Source organism: Sinohyriopsis cumingii, unplaced genomic scaffold (genome assembly GCF_028554795.1).
Source record: "Sinohyriopsis cumingii isolate HCF-2022 unplaced genomic scaffold, ASM2855479v2 utg002277l, whole genome shotgun sequence".
NCBI lineage: Eukaryota > Metazoa > Mollusca > Bivalvia > Unionida > Unionidae > Sinohyriopsis > Sinohyriopsis cumingii.
In genome coordinates this window covers 388456-397894 of record NW_028316176.1, presented here as the reverse complement: position 1 = coordinate 397894, position 9439 = coordinate 388456, and positions in this window count along the sequence as shown.

The following is a 9439-nucleotide window of genomic DNA, read 5'->3' as shown; positions in this document are numbered from 1 at the left end:
TTAAACTAAGTTTTTAAAAAAGAGCGACAACTAACAAGTTTTGAAAACTTCAACAAATAATTTATTTCCATAGAAAACAAAGTGAAAATCTAAAACGAACTAACAGAATGGTGAATTAAATTCAAGATGGTCCCAAAGGTTCTATCCCGATTCCAAATATATGAACTTCCAATTGAATTTTCCAGAGGTATTACAACTAAATTCCAATATTGAATGTGTTAATGTGACAATGGTATCAAATTTGATAATGTGAACACGACCTAGATTGTTGCGTGGTGCTAGCAGTCTCTTGATGCATTATAATACTATAATCCAGACTCTCCTTGTCTGAAATAAGTATAATTTAAATTAATTGTTCAGCCCAAAAATATTATTGAGCACTTAGTAATTTCAGTGAATAACAAATTTTAATAAACATGTCCAGCCAAATTAAACAAACTAAGCAAAACAATAAGACTGATTCCGCTTCGGATGCTAAGAGGCGGAAACAAATTTGTATACCCTTCCACTTTACCTACGTCACAAGTACAAATTTTCTGCAATACCCTATTAACGTAATGGAAAATGTCATTTCCGGAACTTTCTTAGGTCAAATTCAACAGCGTATATTTAACTCAAACTGAAGTGAAAATGTTGACGATTAATAATGATCTGAATATTTAGTCCACAATCATTGAGAAATATTAGATATGTATTATCGTGCTTACAACATCAATGTCACTTTTCAGGTACGCCATTAACCTGATGTTGGTCGACTAATTTACATAATTCAGATATACATAACATATAATCATTGAAAAAGCCAACAAACAATACAAATTAAATAATCATAAGAATATGGTCATTTAATTACATTAGTAGATTATCTTCGTCCCTTTCTAGTTATAAGAAACCCGGGTACAATGTATCTGCCATCCGACCTTCGCTGTTTTTTCGGATTAATGCCAGACGGCTTTGAATGTCATAATGGAAAAGCATTTTGATTATCGTAACAGCGATATCAGCAGATAACATATCCACTGTATGCACTGTTAACGCTAAAGTAACGTGCGGTGTACAAACAAAACGCAAAATTGATCTCTCCGAAGAGGTGTATCTGCAAGATCGTTTTGCATATCAGGCAGCAAACTTCCTTATATTTATTCAAAACTAAGACACAAAAGGCAGACTAATAATAAACACAAGACTGTTATATATTTTGATATCGTTAGCGGTCTATACATAAAATAGCTATATTTTTCGTAATAGTTTTGTTCGTTGAATTAGTTTGCTGTATGACTTCGCTTACGATGACTTTGCCAAATTAAAGTTGACATGGATACACGTTGTTAGGATTTGTTCTGATTTACTTCGAAAGATTCCAAACACTGACATGATAAGTTAATGGTAATTAAGCTAAGATAGGGCATTAGTGAATTACAAAAGCCCCCAGTAAAATGTGTTCACCTGAAGAAACTGAGATAACTGTACTGTATTTTAATCCAGTTAATTCAAAGACTTGATAGGCATTAATTTCACTTATACAAATTAAAGCTGTCTGTAATGTACCACATCCACCGTCTTATCACACCAAACCATTTATTGGTTGATATCAAAAACATGACCAATGCCACTCGAACTTCGTTATGTTTTCAACTTAGCTTGAGAAACATTGAGCGTCATGCACCATTCAGAAAACGAAAATACTTCAAGGACCCCGAATATCCATCCCAACAGATCTTGATGACATACAGATTGTCAATTGTCTTGAAGGTATTGCAGAAGGCATACATTGAGTGATCGTAGGAGCAGAGATGTATGGCAAAGTTATTCAGAATTACTGACCATGCAGAATTTGTGAAATTGCTGGAAATTACATTAACTGTGAGCCACTCTATAGAGGAATATAAAAGCGGAATCAGTCTCACAAACATTATTACAAATATGAGGGAATACCATGTAATTTTCCGGAAAGCGATGGGTGTCAAAAATAATAGTAAAACATGCGGTCTTTTAATTGCAAGTGATTTCTTCAAGTCAAATGCCTTGGGCCTTTCTTTGAAAGCAATAGTCTGAGCACCGCATCTGCTGTTTTGGGACAAGAAGTTGTAAGATGTATAACTACAAATACAGTAATTTGATACTTTTCAGTTCAAATTGTTACGTACATTAATCAAACTCTTGCATTATGCACAATTCTTATTGGCAAATTGTCATAATATTTGCTTGTTTCATTACGAAAATTGCCAAGATGCAAGTTCAAACTATGTATTGCTAAAACCTGATAAAGTATTACCAAAACAATTAATATTCGTTATTTCTTTACACAGAATATGTGGGGTCAGGTGAGATTCCACGTGTGCAACAACCATCAACGACCAGGATGTGATCCAAACTAATGGGGAGGATAGCATGGCGAACTCCAAGAATATACTGACAGAGCATCATTGATCTAAATGGATCGGGAAGCAGCAAAGGCACTGAATAGCATTGTATTTTATAAGAATATGTGGCACAAGTACAAGTGTTAATAAAATTGCAGGTACGTTAACTTCAGCACGTTTTCTATATATGTTTTATCATGTTACAACTGTAACCCAGATCTCATAAACTGCAATTCTGTAGAGGTTTTTATTATGTGCCACATTTGTGAGCAATAGTTTCCAAATTGCGTGAAGAACATGTACCTAATAATATCCATGTCGAATTATATATATATATATATATATATATATATATATATATATATATATATAGATAGATAGATAGATAGATAGACATACATGCATACATATATATATGTATATATATATATATATATATATATATATATATATATATATATATATATATATATATATATATATATATATATATATATATACACGTTTTAGGTGCGTTGTGGGCAGTCATCCCGAAAGTGGGTTTACGGGAAGGACATGATATAGTTTACATTTCAAATCAAAATACATATACATAGGTTGTATTTCTTACATAGTAATTATGTATATGTTGAAAATAAGTATATACACTTATGTTATAGTCCTATTCATGTTTTCGGTTCGTGGGCAGATATATAAATTTAATGGGCAGTTTTGACCTTTAGGTTGAAGATGACAAAGTAACTGCCCAAAAATACGTTCACGAAGAACAAACATATAGCATTCTGCCCGTGAATACGGCCACGGGAAATATATAGCGTACTGCCCACGAATACGTTCACAAGTAACAAATATATAGCATGACTTTCCGGTGTGCGCGCGCAAAATGGTTGTCAAGACACGACGATAAACATTAATCTATTAAAGCATCCTTTGCAATGGCCAGCGTACATATAGCGGACGTGAGGTTCGTTTTTCACAGCTTGTTTGAAATAAATGGATGATTATATATCCAGTGTAACAACTTGTCATGACAGCTTATGGATGCTAATGTTTGACATTTATTGTGAAGATGATGTTCACTGCTTGTTGATGAATTCGTAGCTTCTGTTAATCGATGCTATAGCTCAATTTAACTGTCATACACTGATATGTTTAAGTCTGCTTGCACAGTTAACTATGCAGAGTTATGGAAATATAACAAATTGGTTTTAATAACTTTCAGAATTTGTTTTACTATTACTCAGTATTTGTTTCAAGTACCATAAAGGCTGTGATAGGTTGGGTGGCTTAGATTACAAATCAGGCCCTTCTCACTTGGGGGGTGGGGGGTGGGTACTGCCCATTATGAATATTACTGGTCCTAGATGTCCAACCTGATATTTTTGACATATAGGTTCAACATCTTACTGCCAGCAGAAATGGTGTTCTGTAGTATTTTTCCCAGTCAATAGTTTATGGATATATTATGTCATGTACTATGCTTGTTTAATTCTCTCATCTCAGTTCTGACGTTACCATTGAATGCTATAATGTTCCCAGACATCCGGTATTCTTGGTTATTAAAATTATATATATACACAGATAACTGAAGGTGAGTTCTCATTATTCCCTAACAATTGTAATTAGTGGGGCTGTAGAAATTGATGGTCTGAGAATTCAAGTTAACTGGTTCAAAACTTGGGTAAACAACAAACTGTTTTCTTCCTTTGACAGGCATCATAAAGTTTTGCATCTTTGTCTCTCTGATGACTGTGGTACACAAGTTACAGACTTTGCCTTAGAATGAGCCTGATTTTTGATACTTGTTACTGAATGGGGTGGGGTAGGGAAGTAACAAAATTATTAAAGGTGGAATGTATGCAAACCATGCTGGAAATAGATATGTGCCAGCAACTGCAACATGTAAGCTTCAATCAATTTGGAAACTATAAGCTTTATCCTGTAAATATTAACAGTTCACACCCTGTATAAAAGATGATTTTGTGTTTGATTAACTGGAACTGTTAATTTATTATGTTAAGGAATTTATTGTTTTAACCCTAGTAAATGTAATATAATTAGGTCAAAAGTTCCAGTTTGTTTATTGTTTCCAGAGTTGATTATTGTAACTGGAAGAACCTGTTTCTAAGTGTTAAATGAAACGAAAGAGATATTGTTTACTCAAGTGATATAAAATAAAAGTTTAAAATGAACTGAAAGAAATATTGTTTATTCAAGTGATACAAAATAAATGCAAAAGTGTATATTCATTAAGAAGTGTATTGTCAATTGCAAATAAATGAAGATTTATCTTATTTTGTTCTTTACTTGTGTACAAAATTATACCTGGATTGGGCAATAATTACTTGGACTCCATTTGGAAAAGAAAAATCTATATGTCCTAAATACCTAATGTTCATATCATAATGCTCTTTTAATGGATGATTATGCTTTTCAGCTGACGTTACCATATTGCCAAGTGAACTAATAGTATGGCCTTCGGTGTGGCCCACTAATCACATTTGTAAATGAATTATGCATACAATAGAGAAATAGCTCTTAAAATATCTTATGAGTTGTACAATGTGTGTACACAAATAAACATGAAGCAAATCTTTGAACTTGTATGCCACACATGCAAGTGAATTGGTGGTTTTCATATGTAACTTGTGTACTCTTATGGCTTTTGTCTATATTACTTTTAGCCATTTCTATTCACACACCAGAACACAACCTTTTTTGTCTGATTCAGGTACTAATGCAAAACTTATTTCAGCTGTAACTGAAGTATACAGAATTTTTCCTGATGTTGAGGCCTACTGTGTAGACAGTATAGCTGTAAGTCATCAAATCAAATGGAAGACAACAGTGTGCAGTTGAAGAAAATGATATATACCCAGTACCATTTAGAGTTACCTTAAAGAAAAGTCACAATGCACACTAATACAAGTAGTTTTAGAAAATGCATTTGTTCCACATACATTTTAACTTAACCCAAAAGTTCAGTCTCTTGCCTAAAATTCAATCAGATGTATGCATTTATTCCATAAAACACAAAGATATAATGAACCAAATCATTTTCATTATTGAGTTAGGTAGTAGGCTATGTTAAAGAGTGCAATCACTTTATCGATTTTTTTTCCATTACATTTTTATTTATTATAAAATGACATTTCTTAGTGGAGTGCTAGCAACTGTAACTTGAGGAATATTTTGTACATGCTGGCCTAAGTGTCATGAATATACTGTGCTACATTTTGCTTTATTAGGTATAATACTATCATGAGACTTGCTTGATTAAATCCTGAATTTGTCAGTTACACTTACAAGTCCACTGGTAGAATTTAAAATCTGTGACAGTTTGGGAACTTTTTTTTCCAGTAACTGCAAATCACTTTGCCTTCACAGTCAATGAATTCAAGCCATTGATAATTGTCAAACCATTGTGACTGAAAATGTGATTGTATCTTAGTTGTGTCCTATTTGATAATTTTGCTGCCACAGAGTCTGGATTGTGTCTCTGAAGAAATAGTTCATCTAGACTCTGTTGCAGTATTACATTTTATATGTTCAATTTAATGAATTTTCTTTCTTTGAATCATTCTTATGTCATAACTTGCGAAAATAGTTTAGTTAACAATATTTATTCAAACAGAAAAGATAACCTCACTTGACAAATCATCCTACTAAAGTGATCATGGCATACACTTTTATCTTTGAAATTCAAATATTGCCCACTCGTTAATTAACATAACTAATATTGCACATTGAAGGTGATCATATGTATCATCAGTTTTAAAAAAATAAAGACATAATACTATCATTTAATCACTGCATACAGGAAACAGACACTTGTGTCTGTAAAATGCCTTTCATTGGATTACTTTGGTTTATTAAAACCAAACAGCGATCCACTCAGGATTTTCTAGGGTAGATACAGAGAATATATTATGGTCATTCAGAACGCTATCAATACATCAGACCAGATTGTTTTTATTATTTAGGCAAAATAACTTAGTAAGTCAGATGGCAAACATGAGGATGGTGATAGGTTATGTGGAATTTGCATTGAATCATCTGATCCCAGAAGATTTGATACAATGTCACTGGCTGTGGTAATCATCAAGTGCAGTTGCACGGCACCATAAGACTTATCAAGATACCATGAGCTAGAAAGATGAAGAAAAAGAAAAACGATGACCCAAAGACAAATCCTGCAAACTGTGTGCAAAAACGATTCCACAGATTATAGATGAAAACTTTACTATATTTAGCTTCAAGATATTAATAAATTCGGATTACTTCCTCCAGTCTGCTACAGTAATTCATGCCCATTGCACTCATAAATTGATTATAGTCCTTGCAGTATTTTGTGTGGGCCACAATATTTTAATTGATGCAGCTGATGCTCCATTCTTCAGTTCAGTGTTGATTCAAACATAGCAATGTCCCTTTGGGATGTGTGCATAAATAAAGAATGTCTGTCCCTTCATTACCACACTTGTTGAATATATCGTGTCTCTCTGAAAACTGTACCATGTGAGAAAGAATTTTATAAACAAACTGGACATAAGTATTGCTAGACATATACTCAGACCTGAGACTTCATAAAAGACTGCTTACTTGTGAGGCATTATTAGTGCTAGGGCTTGAGGTAATAACTTGCTATATGTTTGGTAAGGCAAAATAAGGGGCCTTATGACTTAAATTGAAACTGTGAAAAAACAAAAGGTTCAAATGCAATAAACTTTTGTTTTTCCTCATTTGTTATATTACAGTGCCATGAAAGGTCATTTCTTTTATCTTTTTAATCCCTTGCCAATTTTAAGTCATCATCACTAACCAAGTCTCTAAATCAATTCTTGGCATATTTAGCTAAAATGGTGTCTACTGTTCCATTATATCATTGATTGTTTAGCTTGCTTGTATGGAGCTTAACACCATTTTTCAGGACATCATAGACTTTACATGGCAGCCAACATATTTATTGGAAGAAATCAACACACATAACGCTACTGGCAAGCTTTCTCATATCCACACATTGGTTGGACTAGAGAGAGTTGATTAGTGATGTGTATGCCTAGACCATTCTATAATCCAGGGCCCCATGATTGAATACAGCTTAAAGAAATTAACCCTAATTCAATTTCCTTGTTGCATTTAAATCATAACACCCACCATGCAAAGTGACACATGTCTCAAGATTTTCAAATTTTTATATGTTTTGCAACTTTTAATTCTGAGTTGATGCATGTGGATGTGGAAATTCAGTTACTGAATACTTAGCTACTTATATAAGGAGCTCTCACACTGGTAAAAGCATGCAACTGGGATTGTATTTGCAAGAGGGCAATTAATTGTTCAAAATACTGTTTTAGCTAACTACATATGCGAAGGGTTGATGTATAAAAAAGAGGATCAAGAAATCCTAGTTGGTAAAGATAATTGTATCCAACTTGATAGAAAGTGAGAAGGCCTTTTAATTTTGTACAGCAGTTTCATTAAGGAACCAACTATAATACCATTAGCAGTTTATGAGCAGCAAAAACCACATTTAGGACCAACTAGACATCAAAGCCATATGCATAGTTCCATTTACGGCCAACCAGACATCTAGTGAAAGCACAATGTCAAAATGACCAGCCACCTAGGAGAAGTAGCAAGGAAGGGGTTTTCCAGATGCCCATTAAAACAGCCATATTGGAGGTTAGATTGGCACTATTTTCATTTACGTCCAACTAGACATAAGAAGTCTTTCACTGATATGACGATTCATTCAGGAGAAGTAGTTATACCAAGATTTTCAGGATGGCCACATTGGTGGCCTTATAGGATGTCTGTACAGCACCATAATTCTCATTCAGGACCTGCTAGACATCAACATAAGTATTTTGTACACATGTTGACACGCTGACACAATTATCCATTCAGAAGTAGCGATAAAAAGTTTCTTAATATGGCTACTGTGGCAACCACATTGTATGTGTGAGTGGCACCATCTTGTTTTTTCTTCCAGATATTTTCACACAAATATCATATTTAAAGATAACATGAATTCATACAAGATCTTGTCGGTTTATTTCATAACAGATTTTTCCCTCATATTAATATAATCTTTTGAAAACATTTATACATTTTAGTTCTAGAAATTTTTCATGCTCTCAGAAACTATTAAAATCACAGCAGAAAGTGTTATGTTATATCTTTATTCAGCACTGAAAAATATTTATGAACTCTTAAAGTTTTTTCCCCTATATTAACTTAATTTAATGAAGATTTTCAGACTATAACCTTTCCATTGGATTTATTTTTTCAAACATGGCGTAAAAAGTATGTTATAGTAACCAATTTTTACATTGCCTTCACCATTGCAGAAATCTCTATAATCAATTTCCTAGTAAAGAAAAGCCAAGAAAATAAATGGACAGTTAATATTCACTTCAGGATCACAGACCTGAGGCAAATATGTCATTGTTAAATCAAACATTTTTATTGTGTTTCCTTAGACCTAAATATATATATATACTTGCTGTTACTCTAAACGAAGGCTGGTGAAGTTGATAACCTTTTGGGGGTTTTAAGGATGTCTTTAAAATTAAGGCCTTAAAAATGTTGAGATCTTATATTAAAAATGACAATTTGAGCCTTGCAGATTCATGTCCACAGGTGCCCAAATAAAAAAAAAGGGGGGGGGGGGTGCAAGGGGCAAGCTTGTTGGTGTGTTATAAAATAACTGACTTATCATCGGTGTGCTGACAGGTGATGTGTAATTAAATCACTGTTGTAATATTAATAATGAGTGAGTATGCACAAAGGAATTTCATACAGCTAAACTAGCTCAACAACTAGAGGCAATTAAGAAATATATCCACATTCGTGATTCTGTCAAATGGCAGATACAACAGCATCAGGAAGCTCAAGTGGCATTTACAGAAGGTAAAGAGCCGCTATACTTGTTATCTTTTTAGGGATGTGCTTGGATTTTGCCCTCAAGCTGGAGCAGTCATAGGATATATAATAAATCGCCACGGTCGGAATTTATCCCCAAGCTGGGGTAATCGATGGGTAAAGTCTTATCCACAGTCGGGGTTTTATTC